The 10,853-nt window shown below is 31.9% G+C and overlaps 1 pseudogene; it reads left to right on the top strand.

Moving 5' to 3' along the window:
- Positions 1–1,108: 1,108 nt before the first annotated feature.
- LOC129316567 ((-)-germacrene D synthase-like) lies at positions 1,109–9,559 on the top strand (annotated as a pseudogene).
- The last annotated feature ends 1,294 nt before the right edge of the window (positions 9,560–10,853 follow it).

The raw sequence follows: 10,853 nt of genomic DNA, 5'->3' as shown, positions 1-10,853 counted from the left end.
ATATAGACCTCTTTTTATTTTTAAAACCTATATAAAATTTTTAAAGAAATAAAATTTATAAAATGCATTCTCTTTTAGTTTTCAAGTTCTATTTCCATCTATTTAACCATTAATTGACCATTAAATTATATATTTTAGGCAAAAATACTCCTCTTTAATATAAGTGTCTGAAAGTGATCATTTAACTTCTTCAATCTATAATCATAATGCATATACTTTTAAAATGTATTAGGAGTTTACTATAATAAGACATAAATTAATTAATATAATTGATATTTATTTCAATATTTTAATAATTTATGTTTATTAATTTTAATATTTTGTAGCACATTTATATAAAAATAACCATAAAGAAGACAATCAAGATTATGGGGGAAATTAATAATTTTAATTTTTAACATGATTTTAATTAATATAATTCAGTACTGTAGATTCTTAAATGAAACATTTCTAATAGTGTTAAAAAAAAGGGGACTAAAGTGTATGTTCTGACAGTAGAGAAAGATCTTTGTAATGTTAACAATTTGAACTGGAAGGAAAGTCATTGTATTTACTCTTATTTGTAACATATATCATGACTAAGAAATCAACTAGATTATTATAAACCAATCCATATTCAAATATAACTAGATAGTGTCCCAAATAGTGATACAAATAAACTAATTGCACAATTATTGGAGACTTTGTAAAATTTATTAACAGGGAGGTAGTTTTTTTATTAATTATAAATTTATAATTATAGTGAAGTTTTGTTGGCTACAATACATTACTATTAGTATTTTTTTTTTCATACGGTGAAATTAACCTGTAATTTATTTTTTATACGATATAATTATTTTTAATAGTCAAATCAAGCCATTATCTTAAAGATATGGAACTAAAAACATAACAAGTGTCATCATATAATCCAAGTCATTTAGTGAATTTGTAAATTGTAACCAATTAACAAGAAGATTCTCGTTTTGATTTTGTAATTAAACTAATGATTCAACACTTCCTATAAGTACCTACACTACCATTGATAGGGATGCAATGTAAAACCCCTTCCCATTCATTTTCCAATTTCTCCAAATTAAAAGCTCTCTCTTACAGTGATAAGAACCACAATATGTCTACCATTGGTTCTTCATCACTTCTTGTTCCTCCTTCAAACCCTAAACCTAATGCCACAGCCAATTTGGGTAGACAATATGCAGATTTTCATCCTTCTCTTTGGAATGATTATTTCCTTCAATATGCTTCTGGCAATTTGGTACTTGTATCATTCCATATGCTTATCATGGTTTGGTATTTATATTCTACTTTATATAACACACACACACACTTTTGAGTTTCGGAAGAATGTTGAATTAAGGATAGGTTATTGGAGAGAATTAGAGTTGTCTTTCCATAAGTATCTTCTCTTACAACCACAATTTTTTTTTTAACGGTTAGAAAATAACCGGTGTAGAAATATCCAGTATATATATAAAAAAAATATTGGACTTTCTACAAAGGTTTTCCAAATGCTCTTGAAACTCTTTTCTACACTGGTTTTTTTTTTTTTAATGATCAGAGTAGAAATTGCTGAAAATTAAATAACAAAATTTTGTAATATCTTTCACTGGTTTTTTTTTTATTGCAACTGGTGTTGAACATTAAATAACCAGTATAGAAAGTGGTGAACATCTTCGATAAAATGTTCATGAACCTTGATTTATATCCTTATCATTTAGTTTCCCTCTATTGATTTCTTGCACTTTATTTATTTATTGCGTCGATCTTCTCTTCTCTCTCAAGCAGTCTATTCCATACTAGTCTTTCTCTGGCCTTCTTTTTGTTTCATTTTAATTTGTACATTTCTTTCACATCCTTCTAGAGATAGTCAAGTGCAAAACCACTGCTACTTTCCTTTGACTTGGTTTCTCATTATATATTTTAATTTTCTGCATATTTTAGTATTATGTGTGTGGTAGTCTTTCTTTCTTTGTAAGAAAAAAAAGTAATTAATTAATAGTTTAATGCAAATTATACAGATTTGGAGATGGTGCTTATTCTAGGGACACTTCATAGCTAAATATATATAGGGATGTTCAAATGTTTGATTAGGTTCAATTTTCTATCAAAACAAACTAAATCAAACTAATCGATTCAGCTCAAATTGGGACTACTTGGTTCGACTCATAAAGAAGTTTCTGCATTTGGCTTTGTTTCTTGCTAAGTTTAAATCATTCCAAAAATATTTTTTTAATTATTATTATTTTTCTTCTTTATTTTTAATATCTTCATACCACGCAATGCGTTATTCTATTATATATTGAGCACCCTCAGATAATTTTTACACAATTAATATTTTAAACCTTGATAGTTTTTCTTTGGCAAGCAAACCTTGATAGTTAACAACGACATGTACCTTGAAACAATATATGTAGGAAGTTGATGATGAAACGAAGAAATATATTGAAACGCTAAAAGAAGAAGTGAGGAAGATACTTGTCTCTACTATGTAGAAGCAGTTGAAGAAAGATCAAGTGCTTGATTCAATTCAGTGTTTGGGTTTGTCATACCATTTTAAACCTGAGATTGGTCAAGTGTTGAAGCAGCTTCACAATGATTATGTTGAAAATAATGAAATAACTCTCATTGAAGATCTCCATTCTCTAGCCCTACTCTTCAAGTTACTAAGGCAACATGGATATCCTGTTTCATCTGGTATGCCACTATACATACGTCCTATGTGCTTCAATTTTGCTTTGGATTTTGATTCCCATGTTAATATAAAAGAATATATATATATATATATATATATTGTTCTAGTTCTTTAGGGAAAATATTCCAATTTTTTTTATTTGGCACGTTATTCAATAAATATATTTTTATCATGTCATCATGCAATGCAAGAATATGGAGATTTTTATTTTATCATAGACAATTACCTTTATTAGAGGTCATTTTGTTCGAGGTATGGTTGGACACTAAATATAGGCACCTTTCTCTTAAAGGGGATTTGAACATTAGTTTACCATGTTGTGACAGATTTGCCTCTTCTACTAAATCCAACTCTCATTGAACACTAAAATTTTTGATGGAAAATTAAGGGATAAAGGTGAAAATTTAGCCACAAACTATTTTTTGAGGACAATTGGGTAACTTGTACTATGAGGTGGTGTGAAATATATCTTGAACTATTAAAAAGGAGCATCTAGTAGCCTTCGTTAAATTTGAGCAATTGTCCATTTTTTTTTACTTTGGGCCCCACATTCATTATAGGTGGCCTTTGTTTGTCACTTGCAACCTCCATTTCCTCCCCACTGATTGCCCTTCTAGCTTTATTTTGAAGTCCTTCACGTTTGCCGTCTTGAACCTTAACCTTTGGCAGCATGTTATCTTCATGCAATGAGAGATTCAGCATGGTCATGAGATTACAAAACTCTTACACATGTAATCAAAATCTTGCCATCAATATAGATCTTCACCATCGGCTGAAGATCCTCTAGTGAAATACTCTCAATGATCTTAATAGAAAAACTCAATCCCCCTTTTTTTGAGTACCCATCACGCTTAATTACGTTTCTTCTTCTTTCTCTCCCTACCCTTATGTTCATCCTCTCTATCAAATTAAGATGATTCCAGAATCTCATAGGAAGGAAAGGGCTTTGGTTGAGCTTGACTATTAGTGTGGCCTTCTTCATCTTTAGGTTCATGCCCTTCTCAAAGCAATTAGGCAGCTTCGAGCTTTAGTTAAGACACAATGGCATTGTTTATGGTATAAAGGTTGGTGGTGAAGCTAGAGTTGTTGATAGAGTTGGTAATTTGGGGCTACCTTAATGGGCCAGCTCGAATCCATCTAAAAAAGTTAGAGTCAGCTTGGCTATATGGGCTTTTTTAAGAGACTAGGATACTTTGCACCCGGCTCGAATAAGCCCAACCACTAGTAATTCCAACTTTAAATGTATATATAGTTGGTAATTTTGGCCAAGCTCGAAAAGCTAGCTTGAAACCGGCCAAAAAGTGTTAGGGTTGGGCTTGGTTATATGGTTTTTTTAAAAAAAGTAGGATACTTTAAGTTTAATCTGAATAAGCTAGATCCAAATTAAGCCCGACTCAAATAACCCTGGCCTGACTGAATTACTGACTCTAGTTGTTAAGCCACTGGGAAACTAAAGTGATGCTTTGTTGTGAGGAGTCAGTGATTGGAAAGAGAGGGAAACAAAGAAGATTTTGGTTTGTCGATCAACTATTGCTTCTACTTTTGGCAACATTAGCAATTTTTCTTCCATTTAGTTATGAGGTATAACAAGGCTCTCTTTGCAAAAACCTAAGAAGGGCAGTTAAAGGGGAGAAAAGGGTGAAATAATGAATGAGTCATGGAGTGTAAATGGGCACCACAATGCAAAATAAATGTTCGTTTATGGACAACTAATGGTAGTCACCCATTGCTCTGTTTTTAATAATTCAAAATTTATTTCATGTCATCTCATATTATAGGCTACCCAGTGGTCTTTGAAAAATAGTTCATAACTAAGTTTGCACCTTTACCTTAAAATTAACACATGTACATGAGAAAACCTATAAGAATAAGGTCGTGTTGTGACATAGAATTGAACATTATAATGATTTTTTTTTTTTTGAATTAAGATAGTTGGATAGTCTTTAATTAAGGTGGACAATTTAAATCTTTTTCTTATTTTCTTATATATATTTATCTTCAAAAAATTTGCACCTTTGATAGGTTATTAATACTAAATTTAAGGGATAATAAAACTTTTAGTCCATCAATTTTGTCTCAGTTCAATTTGGTCCCTTAGGTTTAATTTTATCAATTTGATTCCCAGCTATATGTTTTCTTAAATTATTAATTGAGTCCTTTAAGTTTAAGAACACAAATAAACTCTCAAAATAATTAAATATGTAAAGTATATTGATGGTTTGGCATGTGTTTGTAGCTAAATGAGAATAAATTAACCCTCAAATGAGTTTAATATTTTATCAATATAATCCCTTACAATGTGTTTTATTCTCTTATTTTTAAAATTTTAGAGTCTTTTTTTTCCTTACCTAAATAATTATATTTTTTTTATTAATCTACATGACTGTCATTAATAATTATCATCCAAGTTAGCAAATTTTAACAACATAATTTATTTTTAAACAACAAAGAAATAATTGATAATTGAAGTAAACTTAAGGGATTTAACTAATGAAAATTAAATTTGAAGAACCTCAATCTCTATATAATACATGACATCTAGTTGAATTTTTATTTTGTATAGTTTAAAGGTGACTTTAATTTTTGATTTTGTTATTAAAAGTATTAAAATTCTTTAAAAATATTATAGCTAGTCTATTTTTCATAGAAAAATATGGCTGTTGTTTTTTTCCTTTTTCTTTTACTCTTGTTTAACTGATACACACATACTATCATCAACAGATGTGTTCAACAAGTTCAAGGATGAGAAAGGAAACTTCAGTGAAACACTTATTTCAGATGTTGAAGGAATGATAAGTTTGTATGAAGTTTCTCATATGGGTATTCATGGAGAAGACATTTTAGACAAAGCACTTGCTTTCACCTCCCATCATCTTCGATCTATCACGTTTAAATCAAACCCTTTTCTTGTAGCAAAGCTCAATCATGTCTTGAAGCAATGTCCATATAGGGGAATACCAAGGCTAGAGGCACAAAAGTGCATCTCAATCTACCACCTTTGTCCTTCCCATAATGAAGTTCTCCTGATCTTATCAAAATTAGACTTCAACGCACTCCAAAGACTGTACTAGAAAGAAATTGGCAATAATTGCAAGTTCTTGAGCCTTATGGAACAAAAAGAAGAAATATAAACATTATAGTTATGAAATTACTTATACATACTTTAATTTAGGTGGTGGGGTTATAGATGGTGGAACAGTTTGGATGCACCAAGAAGTCTATCATATGTAAGACATAGGATTGAGGAAAATTACTTCTGGGGTCTTGTGACTTCTTATTTTGAGCCTTAATACTCCAAAGGTAGAAGCATCATGACCAAAGCAGTTAGCTTCTTAACTATCATCGATGATACATATGATGTTTATGGAACCATTGATCAACTTGAACTCTTTGCCACCGCGGTTGAGAGGTTTGGAAAGGTGACACCGTTATATCCTTGAAACTGCATGGGCATTACAATTTCAAGCTAGTTTACCAACTAAATTTTAGGCAGAATGTGTTTTAATTGTAGTTTGTCTCATAAACCATCTACCATCATGATCTATTAGTCATAAAACCCCCTATGAAATATTAATAGGGAAGAAACCAACTTATGAACATCTCTGAGCTTTTGGGTGTTTGGCTTTCATGCACAACGCTAAACCTAGTGACAAATTTAATGAACGAGGTAAAGCATGTCTTTTCATTGGGTATCAAAATAACCAAAAGGGGTATAAACTATATGATATGAAGATTAGTGAAGTTCATGTCTCGAGAAATGTTATTTTCATTGAGGATGATTTTCCTCTTTGCCATACTCACAATGAAGACCCATGCCACTTGAGACTCCTAAATGGCATACAATGGGATGATATTGATGTCCCTATTACTGATGTGGTACCATTTAATGAGACTAATGGGGTTGTTTCTCATGATTTCGACCTACAATCCATTGAATCTAATACAGCTTAACAGCATAAAACTCACAGAAGCAAGCGACAAAAGTAACTACCTCAATGATTTGAAGAATTTAAAGTTGAGCTACCATCTTTATTAACCTATTCACATCCATCCACACCCATAGCTTCAAGTAACTCGACTTAACACCCCTCTCCAATTTTGTTTCTTATGCTAGATTTTCCCTAACACACAAAGCTTTCTTAATGGCCATTGACTCCCACAATGAGCTTAATAGTTTTGGAGAAGCAAATAAATATCCTTATTGGTATGATACCATGTACAAAGAACTTGAAGCTCTTGAATGTAACATCACATGGACCATTAAGACCTTTCCACCAGGGAAGTGAACCATTAACTCAAAATGGGTCTTCAAAGTCACATAAAAACCATTTGGGGAAGTCAATAAGTACAAGGTGCATCTTGTTGCAAAGGTTACATGCAGCATGAAAGGGTGAACTACCATGAGACATTTGCACTAGTGGTAAAACTTGTCACTATTTGTTGTCTCTTAGCAATAGTAGCAAAACAATGATGGCATGTACAGTAATTAGACGTCAATAATGAATTCCTTCATGGAGACCTGGATGAGGAAGTGTACATGAAGATTCCTTAACGACTTAAACTTCATAGCACGAACCAAGTGTGTCGGCTACAAAAGTCATTGTATGGCTTGAAGCAAGCGTCACATAACTGATATTACAAATTCGCAAATGCCTTGGTCATACATGGTTTTTTACCTTCTAGAGCAAATGACTCATTATTCATCTATAGACAAAGGGAGACTTTCACTACTGTACTCATCTATGTTGATGATGTTCTCTTAGCTGGCAATAATGCTTCCCACATGCAAGCAATAAAAAGCCATTTACATTAAATTTCAGTATTAAGGACCTTAGCCCAATCAAATACTTTTTGAGCATTGAGGTTGCTCGTTCTCCAAGTAGCTTTATTCTTAGCTAAAGAAAATATGCTCTTGATATTCTCAAATAAGCATGATAAGGTACCATCCAAGCAACTTCCCTGTGGAAACAAACTGTAATTTGTGACCATTTGATGATAATCCAGCCACAGATTTGAGTAGGTACAGACGTCTTGTTGGCAAGTTATATCACCTCACCATTACTCACCCTGATGTAACATATGCTGTCAATATACTTAGCTAGTTTGCATCTTCTCCCATCAAAGTACATATGTACGTTGTAGAGAGAGTTTTGAGGTATCTTAAAGCCACATTAGGCCAAGGCATTCTCCTTCGAAGCTCAAGAAGTCTTGAACTCATAGCATATTATGATGTGATGTCCTATGACATGACGATTAGGCACATGCTATTTCATTTGTTTGGGTGGTTCCCTATTTCATGGAGAATGGAATGTCAAAAAGTCATGTTCAAGTCGTCTATGGAAGTAGAGTATTGGACAATGGCTAACATAGTCATTGAGGTCACTTGGCTTTGATGGTTGTTGAAAGAATTTGGCATCTCCTGGTCAAAACCCATACCTCTTCATTATGACAATCAAGCTGCTCCCCATATAGTGGCTAATCTCATTTTTCATGAGCGGATGAAACATGTTGAAATGGACTATTATTTTATTTGTGAATAGGTGCAATCAAAAGAAATCTCTCCTTAGAAAATCTAGGCTAAGTCTCAATTTGCAGATATGTTTAATAAACCTCTGGGTGGTGACCATTAGCGAAAACTCAAGAGCAAGTTGGGCATTTCAAATCTACATGCATCATGCACTAACTTAAGGGGGAGTAAATGATGACATCACTATTATATTTCTATTATGAAGGATGATGTCATTGTTATGTTTCTATTATAGAATAGCCATGTATATAGCTTAGATATTATAAAATATAGATATATATAGCATCATTGATTTTATGTAGATTACGGTGATTCTCGTAATTGCATGTATCTGTATATATAGCTGCTGTAGAGATGAATAAAATAACTTCACCTTCAATCAGTATTTCCTCTTCTATACTTCACTACTTGTTCCTCCTTCAAACCCTAAAACTCATGCCACATCCAAGTTGGGTTGACAATCTGCATATTTTCATTCTTCCTTCAATATGCTTCTGATGATTTGGTAATTATGTTTCTACTTTATAACACACACATTAAAGTTGAAGTGTTTTGAAGGATGGAGTCTTGGAGAGAATTTTCCCTCATGAACCTCTCTTCAATAAAATTATCATTAACCTTGCTTTACATTCTTATCATTTACTTTCCAGCAATTAATTTTGTTTTACTTTTTTTTTTGCTCTCTCCCCCCTTGCCTCTCCCCCTCCCTGACCCTCTCTCTCCGAGAAAGATCTCTCCCTTCTCTCCCCCCTCGTTCCCTCCCTCCCTCCCTCTACACACACAAATACACATGTACGCGTGTTCTTCTTCTTTTTTTTTTGAAAAAAAAAAATCTCCTCAACCTCAAATCTGGTTCTAGCCTTGCCTATCAGAAACCTAAAGCAATAGTTCCTCAAGGACAACTTATAACATAAAACTAAATACAATACCGAAACAAACCAAACAAAGTCAATCAATTTAGCCCAAGGTGGGACCTGATTCGATTCTTAAATGAAGTCTCTTGATTTGGCTTCGTTCCTTGCTCATTTTAAATCATGCCAAAAAGAATTTTTAAGTAATTATTACTAATTTTTTGTCTTCATTAATTTTAATATTTTCAAATCATGTATGCAATATATTATCTATTATTGAACACTCGTAGCTAATTTTTACAGTGTTTCTAATGAATCTTGATAACGACAAGTTCATTCAAACCATATGTGTAGGAAATTGATGATGAAACGAAGAAAAATACTGAAACATTGAAAGAAGTGAGGAAGATTCTTGTTTCTACTATGGAGAAGCTCTTGAAGAAAGCTGAAGTGGTTTATTCAATTACGTTTGGGTTTGTCATATCGTTTTGAGTCTGAGATTGATCAAGTGTTGAAGCAGCTTCACAATGATTATGTTGAAAATAATGAAATAACTCACATTGAAGATCTCCATTCGCTAGCTCGACTCTTCAATTAACTGATACAATATGGATATCCTGTTTCACCTGGCATGTGATCTCTCTCTCTGTATATATATATGTGCATGTATGTATGCTTCCTATGTGCTCCAATTTTTTTTTAGAGGGATGGCCTTAGCTAAAAATTCAATAAGCATATTTCAAATTATTAAACATTTATCATTAAAAATTTAAAAATTTACTATGGGTTTATCATTAATATACAATAGTATTTCATTAACAAATATAGTAAACTAATTATATTACAAAATATAATAAATGTTAGGCTGTTTATTTGATTTGGTCATATAACATGAGTTATATTTACAAAAACTTAAAAAAAGTGGCAATTTCTCAAAATCATTGGCCTTTTATAGCCTAATGGTGTGCAAGTTTTCTTGTAAATGAAAGGTTATGGGTTCGATCCTGTTTATAATTTCAAACCATTAATTCCTGCCCCATTAATTAAAATAAAAGCAAGAGAGGTTGATGGTTTTTCAACCCAATTATCAGGACACTACTACTTGGAGCTATTTACATGCTAACCAATTAGCAGATTCATTCATCGATCTGGATATTAAAGCAATTTTGACATCACATCAGGACTTCGAAGCCTCAAGCAGACCTTTGACTGCCACGACCTGGCTCCTCCAATCACACTTGCCTTAATTTTGTAAATTGTTCCTGTAATTCCAACTTTATATAAAATTTTAATTTAATTTCTTAATTTGATAACGTATTTTTTCAATTATCTAATCCTGATAACACTGTTAGTTTTAAATTATTATTCTTTATATAAATTATTGTTATTTTGAAAAATTAATTAACTTGATATATTAACATTAGATATTGTTTTTGTCAATATTTAAAAGTTCAATGTAAGAATTTTTTATTAATGAAACTAATAACACTGTTAGAATTAAAGGAATAAAAAGACATTTTATCAAATTAAAAAAATCAAAATTAAACTTTGTGTAAAATTAAATGACTAAAGGTATATTTTAGTCTTCTTCTTCTTCTTTTTTATCCCGCAAGGCTCAAGAACTTGATAACAAATATTGCCAATTTCTTTCTTGCGTAATATTTGGAGTGCGATGAAGTCTAATTTTGCTAAGGTCAAAAGAACTTCACTATAGGAAGGACGAAGGTTGGCATTCCCTTATATGGACACTGCTTTAAGACATGGTTGAGTTTCGCTGCCAGAAAAT

Source organism: Prosopis cineraria, unplaced genomic scaffold (genome assembly GCF_029017545.1).
Source record: "Prosopis cineraria cultivar Desert tree isolate PC_DT_omini unplaced genomic scaffold, ASM2901754v1 PC7, whole genome shotgun sequence".
NCBI lineage: Eukaryota > Viridiplantae > Streptophyta > Magnoliopsida > Fabales > Fabaceae > Prosopis > Prosopis cineraria.
The sequence above is the reverse complement of the archived record's forward strand: the minus strand, read 5'-3'. Positions and strand labels throughout refer to the sequence as shown.